Raw genomic sequence first — 19,752 nt, forward strand, 5'->3', positions numbered from 1 at the left:
GCACTACCACCCCATCCCACTATTCTGCCCCAGGCCCCACTTTCTGCCCCAATCTGCCCCAAAGACATGAAAATTTCAGAAATTTACCAAAAATCAGCCCTTTGCCCAATCCCCCTGAAATTGGGGTGGTAGCCTGCACCCATTAGGCACTACCACCCCACCCCACTCCTTTTGCCCAGATCCCATGCTATGCCCCCGAACTGCCCCAAAGTCACTAAAACTTTAAAAATTCACCAAAAATCAGGACTTTGCCCAATCCCCCTGAAATTGGGGTGGTAGACTCTACCCATTGGTCACTACCACCCCACCCCAAAATTTTGCCCCTGGGCCCCTTTTTACCCCCGAATCGATTTGGATTCGGATTAAATCCGAATCCGAACCGAATCAAGGGTGATTCGGGTGACCCAGATTCATGCACAAAACAGAACAAGGGTGATTCGGTTCGGGTCCGAGCCGAATCACCCGAAAACCCGAATTGCACACCCCTAGCTTTTTGGAATCCCACTGCGTCGAGCACCCTTTTTGGGCGGACCATCCTAATGGGTCCACCACCCTGCAGGGATGAATTGTGGCTATGAAACCAACCTTAACCAGGTGGTATTGGTCCTTCCATGATAATAGGGAAACCACTAGATCCCCCACCCACGAAACACCCCCAGGATCCGAACAAAAGACCAAACTGAGGGTGCGGCCTGCAACATGAGTTGGTTCAGAAACTAATTGTGATAGGCTCATAGTTGTTATGGCCGCTATGAACTCCTGAGCCACACCAGACAAGCCAGCCACAAAGCGGATATTGAAGTCCCCCAGCACCAAAAGTCTAGCAAACTCCAACACCAACTCCACGACCAGCTCATTCGGCTCAGTTAGGGAGTCAGTTGGGCAGTGGAGTGGATGGTACACCAACAGAATCCCCAATCTATCCCTAGTTCCGAGCCTCAGAAATACACTCAATATAAGTCAGCTGTCTCACAGGGGCCCTGGTAAGGGAGATGATATTCTTATGGACCACAGCCACTCCACCCCCGCCCTGCCCATGTCCCCTAGCCTGCTCCACAACAGAGTAACCTATTGGGAAAAGATGAGCCCACACTGAACCACCAGCCTCCTGCAACCAGGTCTCAGTTATACATGTCAGGTCAGCTCCCTCATCCATCATCAAATCGTGGACAATTTCAGTCTTTTTCTGAACTGACCTGGCATTGCAGAAGAGCAAGGCCAGACTCTGTGGGTAGCTGGAGCTGCTCCCCGTGGCCTGAGAGTTGACAAGGCAGTTGGAAGTGGAAACAGTTACCAAATTACTGATTTCCCTTCCCCTGTAACTGCCAGCTGCTCTGTCAGCACCAATTCTTCTCTTTCCCAACACCACAGTAATAGCTGTCCCAGATCTGCCAGATGCACACACCCCCCACACACACCATCCCAATCAAGAAAGCCCAAACACATATCTGCAAAAAGGCCTGGCACAACCCAATAAAAATAAAAGACCAGCAACCTCAAGACCAGCAACTGCTAGCCCCCCCCCTGCAATATAAGCTTTCCCCAGCCCTCAGACTCAGCCCCAAAGGCCGGCCCACTTTGGCAGCTGCGCCTGTCAACACAGTCCCTCCTTAAATAGTCCCCATGCCGCTCCTCTCCCAAGAGACACCTGAGGCAAAGCTGGTACAATGAGTGCTGGCAGATGTTGAGTATCAGCACTCAAAAGGAGGGAACTGAAACTCCATCCAGGCTGCAATGCCGAAACAGTCCATGTTCTGGCTTTTTCCTTCTGGCCAGCAAGAAGAGGGCGGCGGGGAGGGAGGGGGGTGCGGGGAGAGGCTGTTAATCTCACCCACAGTCCTGCAGGGAAGAGAGGCCAGCAGAGTCAAGGCCACTGACTCTCTCCCTGGTCTTGTTACTTGTAAGGGGATACAGAGAGGTAGGTTTACCCTCATCCTCTCCACTATGTCCATCACTAAGTTTAGTAATTTTGTCAAGTGTCTATTGTGTGGCTCCTACATTTTGGGCGGCCTCCTAGATCCAGTGTATCTGATAATGTGGACTCTTGCTCATTAACGTTTATGCCATAATAATTTTTTGGTGTTGCTGTGACCAACTACCATGACTACCCCTCCGGATTTCGTCTTGCTACACTACAAATTTAAGTGGCACATATTCAGGCCACCTCAGGAAAAATTCAGAAGTATATAGGTGTGATAACCTTAGCCTGCTTGACATGGTTGCTGCTACTTTACCATGATCAAACACCATTTTGGAGTTTGGAATTGGTGGATAGGATTAGAGATTTTTATGGAGCATCTAGTCCATAATGCATCATATACAGAAATGTTTCAAGCAGCCATCCCAAAGTTTCCATTCTGTTCATTGCTAAAATTTCAACACACCAAGTTCTAGTAGTTCTCAAGGTCTTCAAAAGGATGCCAGTCAATGAACTGATTTCAAAATGTAAAAGTGCTAGAACTGATCGCCTTAACTATTAGAATTAAAATCAAGTTGCCTCCAGAATCTATCATATTCAGACCAGGGGTGTAACCGTAATTCAGCAGATGGGTTCCAAGAACCCGGGCCCCTGAGCTCCTGAGGGCCCCCCAGCTCCACCCCTTCCTATCTTCTTCATTATCTTTCTCACTCCAATGGGCCACCAGAGAGATGGGTGAACACGGGCCCCCTCTCCCCTAGGTACACCCCTGATTCAGACTCATTCTGTTAAACTGGAAACTTTGGAACCACCAGAGAGGATGGCTGCTTAGAGCAGTCCTTATAACCAAACAGTTCATTCTGCACCACTGGAAAAATAAATACCCACCAACAATTGATCAGTGGACAGTTGACCTATTAGTGCTGCTGGCAGCTCATGAGATAACCTTGTTCTACAAATCTAATAAAGATCAGGTGTTTCATGGAATATGAGATGATTTTCTGGACCTGTTTGTACTTTTACTGCCTTGGGCTAGTATTCTTGGGCTAGTATTCTTGAGGTGATTGATAGGTTGATGCTGTGGGCTTCACCTCCCTCTGCCCCGCCCCCCACTACTCCCACTTTCTTTTCTGCATGTGGGTATGTTTGAGGATATGAGTGTTATGTTCAATCAAGTTTATAAATGTGTCTAAACTAGTTCATTCTTATAAGCATACTTCTTTTATATTGATTGCTCCAAGGGAAGTGTTCAGATGGGAAAGGGCGACAGGGGGCGGGGGGAGGTTAAAGAAGTTACGCAATATGTAAGGCACTGTAATTTCATTGCATTGATAATTGGCTGAATAAAAAGTTAATTAAAATGTAGAAAAAAGCAGGCCAATTTATTTTGCTTCATTCATAAACAAAGTTATGCCCACCAAAAGTTTTGGTGAGCAGCTGAAAAACATGAACACTTGAGTAACATGTTTAAAAGAAACAATGCAAGATAGACTGTGTGGAATCCTCTTTTCAGCATGTATTGGAAAATATGGACCTCTTGTCCCATTCTCAGCTGATCCATGATAAATTTCTTACCCAAGATTCTTGAGGGATACATTTGGCTATCACTGGCGTATTCACTTCTTCTCAAAGGATTTTCATTATTGTCCTTAGCACTATACTATTGGTTCAAATTTGAAAAGCAGGGTAAAATCATTGTAACGATCAGGCAGTAACAGCCTTTCCTTTCCTGTAAAGAGTGAACCGGAAGTGAACTATGTCCTGACTGATAGGCAGTGACCTCTGGAGATCAGCCAGTCAGCAAACAGTGCCTGGGATCTAGAGGGCCTGGCAGCAGGAAGTGAAGGGGGTTCTTTGTGCTCAGAAGGAGCCAGGAGGGTGATGAGAGAAGATGGGGAGCAGGCTTTGTGAACACCAGCCATGAAGTCTGGCTGCTTCATGGCCAACAGCCAGCCTGGAGATTTCTCTCATGGAAGGACATCTGCAGATCCTTGAGAGACAGGATTGCAGGAAACTTGAATTATCTCCTGGAGTTTGGAGTGAGTTCAAGGGAAAAGGAAGCCAAGGGCTTCAGCTTTGGGGAAAGGTTTAGCCAGGGAACCATGTGTTAGGTAGCCTGAGTAAGATTTCTTTTGATTTTGTGCTTTTGCAAATCCATACAATTGGTCTATAGTGTTTTTATCTGTAATGTAACTAAGAGGAACTGAACCTGAGCCCTTTTATCCAACCAGGGCTCTGTAGAAGTCTCGGTACCCTGTAACGGTGCTTTTAAAGGTTCCTTGCAACTGGAGGTGCTTTTTGAATTATTTTTGTAACTGGGTAACCTCGATTTTTAAAGTGTGCCACTCCAAATACCAGCTGGCGTGCTCTTTGAAAGTATTCTTGCAAGAACAGAATGTTTCTGTTACCTTTAACTAAAAACTGAGAAAGCCCCAGACTGAAGCAGTCTGTACTATTTTGAATAAAGTTCCCCCCCCCCCCATCTTTTTGTTCTTTGGATTTTATCTGCCTCTGAGTGGATTTTTTAACTCAGGAAAAAGGGGTTTTACTCTGGTGCAAACATGCCTCAATGTTAATTGTCCAGCAACCTACCAAGTTTTCCCACCACGTGGAAGCTGCACATGGAGGAATTTTTGTACTTTTCCATTGGTAAATGAGAAGGAGAGTTTCCCTGGAACTTTGTCCACACCAGTGGAGGGGAATAAACTCTGTTAAAAAGTGGGCATGGTGTCAGCAATTACCAAAGGAACAGTTTTAAGTTTTAAAGGAACAGCCTTTGTTGAGCAAACATGGAGGGAATGATGCAGCATTTTTCTTTTCCCCATGTGGGCTTGCTTTGAGAGAAAGGCTGGGCTTAAATCTTCTATTCGCTACAATCACTAAACGCAATTCCTGTATATTAGACAGCAAGATGTGTTTGGCAGTATGATCAGCTGGCTCATTGCCTTTAATTCCAACATGTCCAGGAACTCAACAAAAACAACACACAATAATCTAGAGCAGGAGTTATCCGCATGCACAGAAGCCATTTAAGGGGATAGCTGATGTTAGCATCCAGCAGGCTGTGGGGAGGGATGGCAGGTCGGACTCTGCACAGAGCAAAGGAGATTTCCCGGCACCTCTTTAAAAAAAATTAAAAGGCTGAAAGGAGACTCTCATCCCCCCTCCATACAGGTCAAATCTATTTGGGCTAATTAGATTTGACTTCCAATTGCCTGAATCAGTCAGATTTGAGTAGATTTGAATCACATCCTCAGAGGTAAGTACACTCAACATTTTACACCTTTGTGCATTTCACCTTAAGCTAGTTTACATGTAGTAGGCATTCATTTGTCCAGTTCCAACTCCAAAACCTTAGTCTTTACAACTACCAGGATGTCCGTCTGGCCCAACTTAAATTTCAGATTAGGCAAGGCCTCTGGGAGTGTGGATAGTCTTAGCTAGAGAAAGTCTGTAATCATTTTAGTACAGCCCATCATCAACACACAATCAAGGGCTTACTCCAATTGTATTTTATTAGATAACATGCTAGAGAGCTTGCCACATACCTGGAAGTAATCTACATATAGGCAGCTGTAGATTGCAGAAGGCAGTGATGCAGCAATGTCCTTAATATTTAGACAGAAAAGAGCCACATTGAGACCACTGCTATGAGACACACCCTCTTGCTGCTCAAAAGGTCAATATAAATCTGGAGTGTATAGTTCTTCAAACATTTATTTACACCAATATGTAAATTGCCTCAATAAAAATTAAAAATAATATTCTATATTTCCAGAAGTTGTCATAAGCCTTCCAAGGAAAAGCAAAATACAACCAACACCAGATATCCTCATCTCAACCAAAGCTTCACAAATCAAATTTTCCAACTGTATTGGGCAGCAGTAGTAGACTAATTGTCATTGAGACACTGAGTATTTGCCAGGAGGCTGTTGTATTCAAGGAACTAAAGCAGGTAGAAAATGACTATGAAGTCCAAATTCTGAAGTTTGCATATACGGCATGTCAATGCAATAGGATGGTACACTGGATTCATTAAGTCCAAGCTTCAAATAGGTAGAGTGATGGCATTCCACCACTAACCTGGAAAGACATGTTCTTGCCAAACCTGATTAGGGTCAGCAGCAGATCAAGCATTTCTTAGAGCAGTTGCCACAGTATTTCATAATAGATATTATCACAGCCCTATGACAGTGTTACCAGGTGAACAAAGAGTTATGTGCAACTCTGACAGCAAAAAAGGGCAGATTGCATCAACCCGTTGGCAAGAATCAAAAGTAAATTGGGGGAACAGGCAAGAATTCAGGTTGGTTCTTAGAATGTTTAAGGTGGTAATTCCAGATATTAACTAATCTAGAAGTCTCTTTGGCCTCTGGTAAGAGATTCAGCAGGATTCTGACCATGTCTTTTTGAAAATCAACAAAATTTAACTCATACTAGTGGGCCGGGCACAGAGTATCTGAGCCTCTGCCAGCCCACTCCTCCCCCTGCCCGGCTGTGGTTTCTGGCCCACTTTCAAGCCAGCCCGTCCCCTCCTCCTGCCCGCTGCCACCTCCTCATCCCAGCGGCCGTTTTCTCCCATCCCCATCATTAGTCCGGCAGCTGCTCATGAACTCTTGTGAGAGCTGCCACACATGGTATTAGCGACGGGCACGCCTAGGAGAAATTGTTGTTATTATTATTATTACATTTATATCCCGCTCTTCCTCCAAGGAGCCCAGAACGGTGTACTACATACTTGAGTGTCTCTTTCACAACAACCCTGTGAAGTAGGCTAGGCTGAGAGAGAAGTGACTGGCCCAGAGTCACCCAGCTAGTTTCATGGCTGAATGGGGATTTGAACTCGGGTATCCCCGGTCCTAGTCCAGCACTCTAACCACTACACCACGCTGGTGTATATAGATTAGCAGGAGACACATCAAGCACATTTCACACTTCATTGTCTCTTATTCCAGGTTGGGTTCCACCAAAATTATGAAAATGAGCCCTTGCTGACAACCAGGATACAGATTGAACTGCTGCCTGGACTGCACACCTATTCCACATTAGCACTGATTTGTTCTCATTCAAGGTTGTTCATGGCAGAACTATGGGTCTTCAATACTTGGTCTAGTCTGCCATCTGTAATTTGGCCAACATCTTTGTTCCAAAGGATTTTACTGATATCATCAAGGAGAGAACAGTGATCATTAGATATGATCATCACCTTTCTATAGAAAAAAAGGGGACAGGCAAGGAAAGGCAATGGAAAGTCAACTGCTGTGAAGGCACAATGGGGAAGATGGAAATGGGCAGGTTCTCCAGTATTCAGTACTGGAAATTACTAGCATAAGAGTCTTCCACAATATATGGAAATTAGGGATGCACACAAAATAGGGATGTGCATGCCAGTGCTGCACTCGGGTTCTTGGAGGCAATGCCATCACAGCAGGAAGCTGTATGCGGTGGCAAGCAGTTAAGGACCTGCTCTTCCTCTTTTTTTAGAAATCCCACTCTCCTATCTGCGGCGCCAAACCAGTGCATGAACCTCCGTTTGTGCACATCTCTAATGGAAATGATCATTCCATGAGCAAAGTTTCTACCAATTAGGATGCTCAAGAAATTAATACTAGATGCCCATCATCTATATATACAATTCTCTTACAGCCAACCCAAAAGAGAACTATGTCCAGATGCGTCCGGAGCATCTGGATGCCTGGAAACATTGCCTAGTGAGGGAGCGGCAGCAAGGGAGGAAGGCAGAAATCGGCAGAGTGGGGGGTGGGGTGGAGGATGGAGGATGGAGGAAGAAAGGCAGATTGAAAAGGAGAAACCAGACAGAAAGGGCGGCGAAACAACAAGAGTGAGAGAGGGAGGGAGGGGATAGTTTGTTTGGGAGGTCGAGGCGAGAGAGGCTGTTGCTGGGCCGAGGAGAGAGGGAAAGCGGCCGAGGGAAAACTCGGGGAAGGCAGTTAGGAGGTGGTGGCAGCGGAGGCAGTCCCAACCGTGGCAATGAGGGAAGGAGGAGGAAAGGCAGAGTGGGGGGGAAGGAGGACAGCAACAGTTGGGCGAGTCGGGGGGGGAGAGAGCGAGAGAGTGGGAGAAACAGAGCAAGAGATAGTGAGTGGGGGGGTGAGAAAGTGGTGGGGGAGAGTGCGAGCGAGAGAGCGAGCAAGGGGGGAGGAGAGAACGAGTGAGAGAGTGGTGTGGGGGAGAGAGTGAGAGAGTGGTGGGGAGAGCACAAGCGAGAGAGCGAGCAAGAGTGGTCGGGAGGAGAGAATGAGCGAGAGAGTGGTGTGGGGGAGAGAGCTAGAGTGGTGGTGGGGAGGGGGAGGATGCCACAGGTTCAGTTCACTACTGCACAGATGCTCTGTGTGGGGTCAGCAAAACCCCCAAAAGTAAGTAAACTAGCGCACAGATGCTCTGTGCGGGTTAAATTAGTTACTACTATCACCAAAGAACCCATGCTGTTAACATGACTGTAATGTCTCCTCCATAACAGGCAAACCTCATCCAAGGGAATTATTGTAGTATCCAGACTAGACAGACAATGCAAACCCTTCCTAGGATAACCAAAAAGAGAATCTTGTGGCACTTTAACGTCAAACAAGTTTATTGTTATCCTATCCACTGTGGCCCACAAAAGCTTACAATAAGGCTGTTTGTCTTTAAAATACAAACCGAGAGCTGCTCAGACAAGAGCTGCTTTTGTCACCCTGACAACCTTTTAAGGCTTGCAAGGAGCATGGCGAGATGATGAGAGGAAGCTGCCAGCAAGCAGTCTCTTCTCCTTAACCCATGCTAAGTGGTCTGTCCTTCCAGCTGCTCTCCCTCCCTTGCACATTGCTGACTCAAATGAGTGCTCCCTTGGACCTGCCACTAGAATCGGGACCAGGACCTTGAGTCACAATTTACAGTGCACCAGAGGTGGTAGTGGTGGAGGAAGAGGAGGGATGCACAGACAGCCCGCCCAACTGAGGGAAGCTGCAATTCAGCAGGAGCAGCTTGGGCCCCAGGAAACAGCAGAAACGGCCAGCTTCCTGCTTTGCGCAGAGCCTTGCAAGGGTCATATGGGAAGCTTTCAATCCAACCCTTGCAAGGTTCCACAAGGGTGCTGCATGAATAAGGAAGGCTTACCTTTGCAAAGGCTTTGTAAGGACTGGATGAGAAGTTCCCAATACAGCCCATGCAAGGCTCTGCAAGGGCACTACATGATGAAGTCAGCAGCCCCAGAACCTACACACACAGAGCACCCATGCAAAGGCTTGCAGTGGCCAGATCAGGAGCATCTGATGTGGCCCTTGCAAGCCCTTGGAGACAAAGTAGGCCCCTCTTAGCTGGTGGTTGCAGTGGCAGCAACCACAGCTTCTTCTCTTCTTTCTCACCATGTCCTGCCATTTACCTGTTCAAAAAGCAGAGTGCAGAGAAGCTGGAAAAACAGGAAGCGGCACATTGACTAGCTGAGCGCTAGTTGTCCCAGAGTCCTGGAAGTGGAGATGTATGATCTTTACCAAAATAAGATGCTTTGAGAGATACATCTCTCTCTTTCTGGGATGAATTCTATCAGATGGCAGCTTCAGATGGATTCCTGTGGTATTGGAGTTCTTTGAGAGTGACAACAAGTGTATGAATCAAGGTGATTCAGTTAACATAGTATAGCTGGACTTCCAAAAAGCTTTCAACAAAGTTCCTCATCAAAGACTCCTGAGGAAACTTAGCAGTCATTGAATAAAGGGACAAGTACATGTGTGGATTGCTAACTGGTTGAAGGACAGGAAACAGAGGGTAGGCATGAATGGAGAGTTTTCACAATGGAGCGAAGTAAGAGGTGGGGTCCCTCAGCGATCTGTACTGGGACCGGTGCTTTTTAATTTATTCATACATGATCTAGAAGTAGGGGTAAGCAGCGAGGTGGCCAAATTTGCAGATGATACCAAACTCTTTCGAGTAGTAAAATCCAAAACGGATTGTGAGGAGCTCCAAAAGGATCTCTCCAAACTGGGTGAGTGGGCAACAAAGTGGAAAATGTGGTTCAATGTTGACAAGTGCAAAGTGATGTACATTGGGATGAAAAGCCCCAACTTCAAGTATACGCTGATGGGATTTGAGCTGTCAATGACTGACTAGGAGAGGGATCTTGGGGTGGTGGTGGACAGCTCATTAAAAGTGTCGACTCAATGTGCGGCAGCTGTGAAAAAGGCCAATTCCATGCTAGGGATCATTAGGAAGGGGGTTGAAAATAAAACTGCTAATATTATAATGCCCTTTTACAAAACTATGGTGTGGCCACACCTGGAGGACTGTGTACAATTCTGGTCACTACATCTAAAAAAGAACATTGTAAAACTGGAAAAGGTGCAGAAGAGGGCAATCAAGATGATCAGGAGCCTAGAGCACCTTTCTTCTGAGGCAAGACTACAATACCTGTGGCTTTTCAGTTTAGAAAAAAAGACAACTGCGGGGAGACATGATAAAGGTCTATAAAATGATGCATGGTGTGGAGAAAGCGGATAGAGAGAAATCCTTCTCCCTCTCACATAACACTAGAACCAGGGGTCATCCCATGAAATTGATTGCCAGGAAATCTAGGACCAACGAACGGAGGTACTTTTTCACACAATGCATAATCAACTTGTGGAATTCTCTGCCACAAGATGTAGTGACAGCCAACAACCTGGATGGCATTAAGAGGGGTATGGATAACTTCATGGAGGAAAGTTTTATCATTGGCTACTAGCTGGAGGGCTAAAGGCCACCTCCAGCCTCAGAGGCAGGACAGTTGCAGGGGAGTAACAGCAGGAGAGAGGGCATGCCCTCAACTCCTGCCTGTGGCTTCCAGCAGCATCTGATGGGCCACTGTGCGAAACAGGATGCTGGACTAGATGGGCCTTGGGCCTGATCCAGCAGGGCTGTTCTTATGATAACCTAATGAGTACATTCACCAGTACTCATACTCCTACCTCTGTTGAACTCATAACCCAGGTACCTCTCAACAGCAAGGCTAGCACTAAAAAAAGAGCTAAGAAACGTTTGAATTATCAGTTGGTGATACTACGGGAGCTTCCTCTGGGCTTGCCAGTTCTGATCAAAGCTACTCTTTGAGATTTGTTTCCTCAATATTTTTCACAGTATCAAGCCATTTTAAAAAAACTCCAAGATTGCTTTCAAGTCACTTGGAAATTCATGCTGATTCCTGAAGATTCAAGCCAATCCTGCAGAGTTGGCAACCATAGCCTTTTCTATTGTTGTGCTCAGGTTGTGGAATGTCCTATCCCAGGAAATTCACTTGACCACCTCCCTACTAGAAATCCATGCAGCAGGCTTTTGACCTGCTGCATACTCGGTCATTTCTCTTCTGACTCTGTAGCAGTTCTCTGGTTTGTTAAATTTATTACTACTTCTTGAAATGTGTTTATTGTGACTCTGATCTGTTCTGAGCCAGCCTGAGCATCGCATACTGACAGGGGTGCCTTTGGGTCTGGACCTTGGAGCACAAGTCTGAGCTAAGTTGCCCCGCTCTTGTTGAGGGCCCCAGCAACAGGCCTGCCTGCACGTGTGCAGGCTCTACAATGCCTCCTACCCCAGCACACTGGCAGCCTGGAGCTGGCCATCAGGAGGCTGAGAGGTTCCCCCACCCCATGCACTGGGGCAGGTGGCTACTGCTTTCCCCACCCATGATCAGCTGTTCAGGAGCTGGGTGAGGCTTGTTAAGGCCTCTGCCTGCCTCTGTGGAAACTTCTCCAGCAGCGTAGGTTGGCAGGCTTTCTGCAGCAGCAGAGGCTTCAGAGCTTCAAGGAGGCAGAGGGGAAAGCACTGGCTGACCCAAGACTTGTGCAAGCCTTCTGCCCTGTTGTTCCCACCACTGCCTCCTTGTGTGCTGTGGCTGCCTCATCCTCAGAGCCATTCAGAATCCTGAAGAAGTTGCATGTGTGGGACTATGGGGTTTGTGTAGTTTACTCCACCCCCTTTGTGTATTTCCAGAATGGCTTGGCGTAGGGCTTTGATATTAGGCACAGATGTAGAACCGAATGGTGTGGCTCTGTGTATTTAATTTGAAGCGGATTGGTCAACGCAATGGTTTTTAAATATTTCCCCTCTATTAAAGTAAAGGTTCCAGAAAGAGCTCTCTCTATCCATAGAGTACTCCACACCTACTGAAAGTGGAACTAATATCTGAACAATATTTTTAAATATAGATGCACTGTTCTCAAGTTGGTTTGTGATCCAGAAGGTCTCCGTGAGACCTGTGTCACAAGGGCCATGTGTTGTGGTTTTAATTTCCCCCACTTACAAATGCACTATATATCCAAGCTGGTTTGTGATCCAGATATGAGTTTGAACTGCAGAGAAAGGGACATTTGTTGTGTCCCAGCTGGTTTGTGAATAGCCAAGAAGCTGTGTGAATCCAGTGTGGGAATTCACTGGAGTTTGCATAGTCTTTTTGCAAAAGCACTCTGGCCCCAATTTGGGTTTTTTTGGTGAATGATCAAGATGGTATGTGGATTCTTCAGCTGTATGGCAGGTGGGAGAGGTTGGCTCTGTGTGCTACTGACTCAGTCTGTGCCTGCCTACGTTAATGAGAAGCTCTTTCTCCCACATGAATAGATACACCAATATATTCTAGTGGGTTTTGTGTACTCAAGAATGCTGTGTGAAACCATGGGGCTAGTGTGTGTGTGTGTCTAACACACACACAGACACAATGCTTATTTACAAGCCTCTCCCTCCCAGCTTAAGCCCACTAGGTCCAAGCTCCAAAATTACTTTGCTGCACCCCTGCATACAGAGGCAGAAGGGAGGGATATGCATTATTGTAATAAAATAATAATTTAATTATTGCTATGGGAAAGGGCCTTCATTGGGAAAGGCCAATAGTGCTGCAATAAATCTAAAAGGTCATTTTAAAATGTACCCATCTGCAGTATTCACTAAGCCAAAGCTATTTCCCAAAGTCCTCCATAAAAAGAGACTGCAGTTCTACCTAAATCTGAACTCCATCGCTTCATTTGTTAGTAGACCTAACAAACAGGTATGCTTTATGGCAGGGGTGGAGAGAAGATAGACTGGGACCTTCTGGTAAATCTTTAGAGGATATGCAATAGATCAGCAAAGGTTTCTGACTCTCAATAGCTTAACAATAGCAAGAAAGACAGCAAGTTAAAAGAATCCTTTGCCATGGCATGGCAGGTCATCCAAGTATATGACTCATCGGCACACTAGGTAAGTGGCTCTGTCTCTTAGCCACCATTTTGCATCTGGCTTTGCCTCCCATGGGTAGTTTTGTACCCAGCGACAGTTGCTGTATCTCAGGTTTCTAGTAAACAAAGGAGAAAAGTCCTAGTAGTTTCCAGAAGCCTTTGCCTAGTTCTGTTTTATGGCACTCTCAAATATCAGAAGGCTGCATTCATATCACTCACATTCACTAGCCATATGAGCACCACAATATTATCTCATGAGTCTGATGATGCTTCTGTAAAAGCAGAGGAAAAAAGCCTCCTCACTTTTCCAAATCATAATGCTTGAAATTTCCTACTTGTGTTAAAAACGGAAATGCAGATGCCTACTTTACTGCCATATCATGGTGGGGCAATAAGAATTTTGCCTTTAAGACATAAGAATTTTGGCATCCTGTTTCAATATCTCTCTACAGCCAGCAAGATTCATTTTGAAGGGAATGGGACACTGAGGAACTACTACCACATCGGCAGTTTTGAGATACTATTAAAAAAAACCCAAAGAATTCTTCTGGCGAAACAATGAACAAAGCTTTCACTCTCTTTCAGCTGCTGACAGAAATGGTTCTCTCTCCTTTTGCTGCAAACGTTTAGGAGTAGTTGCAACCCAGTTAGAAAGGCTGGGTCAGTCAGCTGAATACTAGACAGGCAAGAAGAGCAGAGTCATCAGGCGCCTCAGAGATCAGCATTCTTCTCCTTTGTAGGGGGAAGAGGAAAGAGTGACAGGAAGGATTACTTATAATTGTCTCTTATGGCAAGCCTCTGTGTTGTGGGTAGTGTTGCTGGAAAGCCATGAAACAATTTGAGCTTCCAAGGCTGTTAGTACCTATAACAATATATGTTTGCAACATAAAACCAATATCCCAGACTTTATGAAGCCTATGCAAAAATTATATACATACAGATATATGCAAATATAAGCAAATTCTTTTTAAAGGAGTGATCTGGTTATGTCCAGAAGCTAAGTTTCTTCTTCGAGTTAGCAGAAGAAAATTTAATTCCTATAGACAAAATGAGTGTCGTTTCCCATTTAGTTACTGGTAGTGTTGCTACAGGCTCTTATATGGAGTACAATTGTCATTTGTCTTGTAATGCTAATGTGGAGGCAGGAGAGGCTTAATCCTTCCCCTGTCCACTGACTGAGGTCCAGAGCTCCTGGCCCCACCAACAGTCCTCCCCATATTTTCTGCTCCCCCCACCCCAGTCAACTCCAAGACCAGAACTAAGCTCAGCTGAGGGGGAGGGGTTTCGGAGGGGGGAATTCGTGGGCTGATGAGAGTTGAGGGTTAATCAGTAACCTACCCACCAGTTTGCCCCTGCAGATACCCCCCACCATTAAACAGAAAACATGTTTGAGAAATGTGCTTGCTGAGGTAACATGCAGTTCTACCCTGATTCTTCCACAGCAACGTAGATAAGATCCAACATTCAATGCGGACTACAAGTCAAGGAAGTTCTAGCACTCCCAGAAACTCACCCAAACCCAGGAAAACCAGTCTGACTACTTCCTGAGCCAGAATCCACGGACACTGCCCATCTTACTAAAGGTGAAACCATCATCCATTTAACTAGCCTCAGCATTAAAGCCTGGATACAAAATGATAGCGAATTTTTCCCAGGAGAATTCGGAGTTGTTTTCCTTATTAATCATCTATGGTTCTCCTCTCCACTCCCCACCATGTCACATTTTTTGTTCCACCTTCCTTCAAAGAGCTCAGAATGGCATAACATCAGCGTTATCCCATTTTAAAAAGGCATTCATGTGCATATATGCAGCAAAGAAACTGTGCACATGACTGTCCTATAATAATCTAGATACAAGTTGCTTGTCATTTCCATGCTGAAATGTTTTAATATGGGACAAGGTAATACTGGATTCATATTAATCCAAACTGATGCATATTAAACCAAACTGAATAGAAAACTGCATCACTTTCCCACTCTCTTTTATGAACGTGGGAATGCCAATGTATGTCATGAGCAATCTTGTGCAAAGGCAAATTACACAATTAATTTGCATTTGCAGATAACCAATTATTAATTTATTACAGGAGAGAATGGACAGCCCCTACATGCACAGCACTTTGGATAACAACATATGGGATTCTCCTAGGACCAAACTAAAGAGGACATTTATCATGTTGCCTGACATTTGTGCAGCCCAACAAGGGTGAAGTATGAGCTTCATCCTCACAAAGAGCCACTAAATCGAGACTTGGCTCATTGTGAAGTTGGGGGGTGGGAGGAGGCTGTGCAATCTTGGAATAGATAAAAGATTACTCGAACTTATTGTTAGTCTGCATAAGCATACTTGTTTGAAAGTTCGTTATGGCCCAACTGGACAGTTAACATCGGAAATTCCAACTTTTAGAGGAGTACGTCAGGGCTGTATACTTGCTCCTATTCTGTTCAACATCTATGTTAATTCTGTGGTTTCTTGTTTGTCCACCCTCTCTATTCATCCACCAAAGTTAGCCGATAGGCACATCTCCATATTATTATATGCGGATGACATGGCTATTATGTCGCAGACACCTGTAGGCCTTAAGCGCGCCCTAAGACTCTTCTCATCATTTTGTAACCAAGAGTCTATTGAAATAAATTATAGTAAGACTAAAGTCTTAGTGTTTGCCAAGCGAGCTAGGCGTTATAATTGGTCTATACAAGGAAACAAGATTGAGCAGGTTAATTCCTTTAAATATCTAGGAATTACGTTTCACTCTGTTGGCTCTAGAAATGCCCATTTTAACTCCATCAGACAATCTGCTCAAATGGTTGTAAATAAGATTAAATCTTATCATTTTACACATGGTGCTGCTTTTATACCTGCGACAGTGAGACTTTATACAGCCAAAGTACTGCCTTTGCTCTTATATGGAGCCCAACTGGGACCTGCAAGTAATTTTGCCTTACTGGAGGCTATCCAGACTAAGTTTATTAGATCCATTTTGCAGGTTCCATGTTGTGCTCCGAATGCTGTCATCAGAAGGGAAGTTGGTCTTATTAGGGTGGAATCCTTATACTGGTGCTGTATCTTTCGATTTTGGTTAAAATTGAGTTTTGGACAGGCGGGTTTAGCCTCTTTGGCTATGAATGATGGTTTTAATTCAAGCTGGAAACGAGCTGTGTTGAGCAAATTTTCCTCTTTTGGCCTCTCCATAGAGGATTTGCATACTGTAGGAATTGAGCAAGCCAGGAAGTTAGTTAAGCAACGTGTCCTGGATATAGAAGTTCAACAAGAAGGTGCATGGCTCAAGCAGGGTTTATACTTAGGGAGTCAAGCTATTAATCTTAAACCAGCTAAATATTTTGATGTGGTGCTTGTCCCTAAATTTAGACGAGCCCTCACTTTAGCACGTTTAAATGTTCTTCCTACAGCAGTATTGGATGGCAGGTTCAAGGGAGTTCCGCTATTTTTACGTCTTTGCCCATTTTGCAAAGGGGTTATAGAATCCACCTCGCACGTTATTCTTTATTGTGATTTTTATAGGGAACCCCGTTTAAGACTTTTATCTCCTATGTTAGACAATTTGCCTGGCCGGTCTGATGAATTTTATTTAAATTATCTTTTAATTAATGAGGACACTGATATTATTTCTGTTATGGCCAAGTTTTGTTATATTATTTGTAAAATACGTACTGCTTTATTGTAAATGTTTGCTGGTCAATGACCGAATAAACTTATAACTAACTAACTAACAATGCACTATCATGTGAACAATCATGTCATGTGAACAATCATGTGAACAATCTGAGTGAACAATCTGACTGTTATGTGCTATGTAGTGTGTTCCTTTCAATGCCAATATGTTCTTATTCATTCTGTGTGTGTGTTCCCTTTTTAGGTTTCGCAATAAGCGGTGAACATGTCAGCAAAAAGGCAGAACAGCAGTCAGTGTTGCTAAAGCTGAGCTGCTTTGTTTTGCACTAATGATTAAGAAAGCATTGAGCCATGTTTTGTTTCCTGACATATGGAAAGTATATTGCCAATGTTGATTTAATATATACATATATACAAAAATTCCATTCCATTCACTACATGTTCTCTGTGCTGAGAACTTTAAAATGTACATCTTCTCACCTAGGTTGTGGACAAGCTGACTATGGAGGGTCGCTTAATGAGGAGCTGCGAGGCCCCCTGCTACTTGCAGTGGGATGAAAAGCTGGCCAGCCTAACCCGCAGGTGCATTTCAGATAAGTTTTTTTAAAGTTAAAAGTCTTCACTGATATTTCCCTGGATACAAAAATGGGGAGAAGCAAAACCATTTCTCCTTACCCCTCTGCTGAACTGCGAGTCAAGTCTCTCCTGCAGTTAGTTTAGTGGTTCCTTGAGAGGACAGAGCCCTTGCTGCACAGAATTTCAGCGGTTGTTGATGATGTAAACAACAGCTATAGGGGTCTCTGGCTGTGATCAGAGGTGTGGGGAAGGAGATTTTAACCTTTTGCAGTTCCAATCCAGTGTGGGCCTCTCATAGCCAGGATCAAAACAACACAATTTATGTCACATCTAGTTTGACCCTTCGTTATTTGTAAGTGTTGCTGACTCAAGTGTTTATTTAAAACTGATAGGTTTGGGGATCACCACTATTTCACCTAAACAGGAATACAATGCTATGCAGCTAACTGCAGCCTTAGCTGCAGGAAACACTTATGGTACAGCAGTGCTTTCCACAGCCAACTCATTGTGTGGAAGTAATATGCATGTACTGTATAGAGATGCATTTATACATTTGCAAACATGTTTCTAGAAAATCTGGCTTGTCTAGGCGTTCAAGGCATGTGCAATGATGGGTGACAACAAACATCATTTATACCAAGTACAGAGGTATTTAAAGAGGTACACTGCCCTGAGCGGTGGAAGGGCGGTATATAAATCAAACAAATAAATAAATAAAATTCACAGTGGGAAAATGACTTGATTAGCAAGCCAGAGGTTGCCAGTTCGAATCCCCACTGGTATGTTCCCCAGACTATGGGGAACACCTATATCGAGCAGCAGCAATGTAGGAAGATGCTGAAAGGCATCATTTCATACTGCAAGGGAGGTGCCAATGGTAAACCCCTCCTTTATTCTACCAAAGACAACCACAGGGCTCTGTGGTCACCAGGAGTGGGCACTGACTCAATGGCACACTTTACCTTTACCTTACAGTATTACTTGCACAATGATGCATGTGTTGCAGAAAATACTGGCACAATGTGATGTTTTCTCCTGTATTCATAGGACACAGCACAGCCCTAAGCACTTTCTGGAAATTATATAATTCCTGTTAACACTCTGGGAGGCTTCAATATTGGAGAAGGTACATTCCCAAAAATTGAAGCCTGAGCATCAGGCATTTATTTAAATTCTTTAATCAATGTAACAATCCTGATCGGTTCCTCTGAGCCAGATACTCAATCATGTTTCTGCCAGGCTCAAAGTGCCCTAGTTTAATTACACAGAAAGTGTTGCCAGCTGTGCCTATTAAATGGCATCTGCCACTACTGAGTTGGGAGTATACCAGGAGGACAGGTGTGCCCAACTCTAAAACAGTTTGCATCTTTCTTGAAAATAAAGGAAGTGGAATGTAATGGAAGACATTGCCTCTCTCCAAGAACCTAAGTGGAGAAAAAGACCATGCAAACAGCAAGCAATTAAGCTGAAGATAAGTCAGCTTAATAGAAGATAGAAGGTAGTCTCTTTTGCACAAGCAAACAGTATATGGACAGCTCTCCCCCAAACCCTGACTATCACAGAAACTGATACAAGTACAAATAAAATGCTAGTGCGAGCTTTTCTAAACTCATACATAATGTTTTGTTGATACTGCCTCCAAAGGCAGAGCAATGATCTCTACCTACTGCTCCTGCATTATAAGTGGATCCTACATCTGCACTGCTGTTAACATGTTCATTGAACATATTTAGAAGCGATGATAAAGATTCACGGCGATATCTTTGACCTAGGTTCTTTTTAAATGAATTTTTAAAGATTAAAATCAGATTTTTAAAAAATCATTGATTTTCATCAACCCTGGTAGTGTATTGCAACATGTTGTTTTTCCAGAGAATCTTTTAGATATCTACTCTGCACTCCAGCAAATAATGAACATTTAAAGTATAATTTTACATACCAGTTTAATTCCTTTCCTCTTACCATCAACAAGATATTGAGGCTGTTCACACAAGCAGACCTACCCTAACAGCCCCGAGACTGTTCACACAAACAGCCCTACCCAGGTAAGGCTGCTTGTGTGGAGCGCTGGGATAGAGCCCAATCCTGGCGCTGCCCTGCTGGGTAGTCCAAGGTTTCCCCCCCGGCTATTCTCCAGGTAGAAAAGTGCAAGGGCACCCTTCTACCTGGGATCCTGGTTGTTTATCTGTCCAGGCTGCCTGCAGCCAAAGCAGATATAAAGCCAGGTGCCTAGAGCACCTGGCTTGTGGGGAAATCCCCCAGTGTACTGTGCTCCTTGTGCAGTGCATTGTGGGGTTTCTGGAGGCTGGGCTGCATTTCCTCAACCTCCAGAGCACCGTGCTGCTTGCCACCACAGTAATGTGTGTGGTGGAGCAGCACAAGGATCAGTGAGATCATGTGGGGGAAGGTTAGTGAGATCATGTGGGGGAATACTCCTGCCTTCC

At 44.6% G+C, this 19,752-nt stretch overlaps 1 protein-coding gene across 3 annotated transcripts in view; it reads right to left on the reverse strand.

The window, feature by feature from the left end:
- Positions 1–19,752, reverse strand: part of SORT1 (sortilin 1) — a 79,395-nt gene that overhangs the window by 52,066 nt on the left and 7,577 nt on the right. The window lies entirely within an intron of this gene.

The sequence above is a fragment of the Hemicordylus capensis genome, chromosome 4 (assembly GCF_027244095.1).
Source record: "Hemicordylus capensis ecotype Gifberg chromosome 4, rHemCap1.1.pri, whole genome shotgun sequence".
NCBI lineage: Eukaryota > Metazoa > Chordata > Lepidosauria > Squamata > Cordylidae > Hemicordylus > Hemicordylus capensis.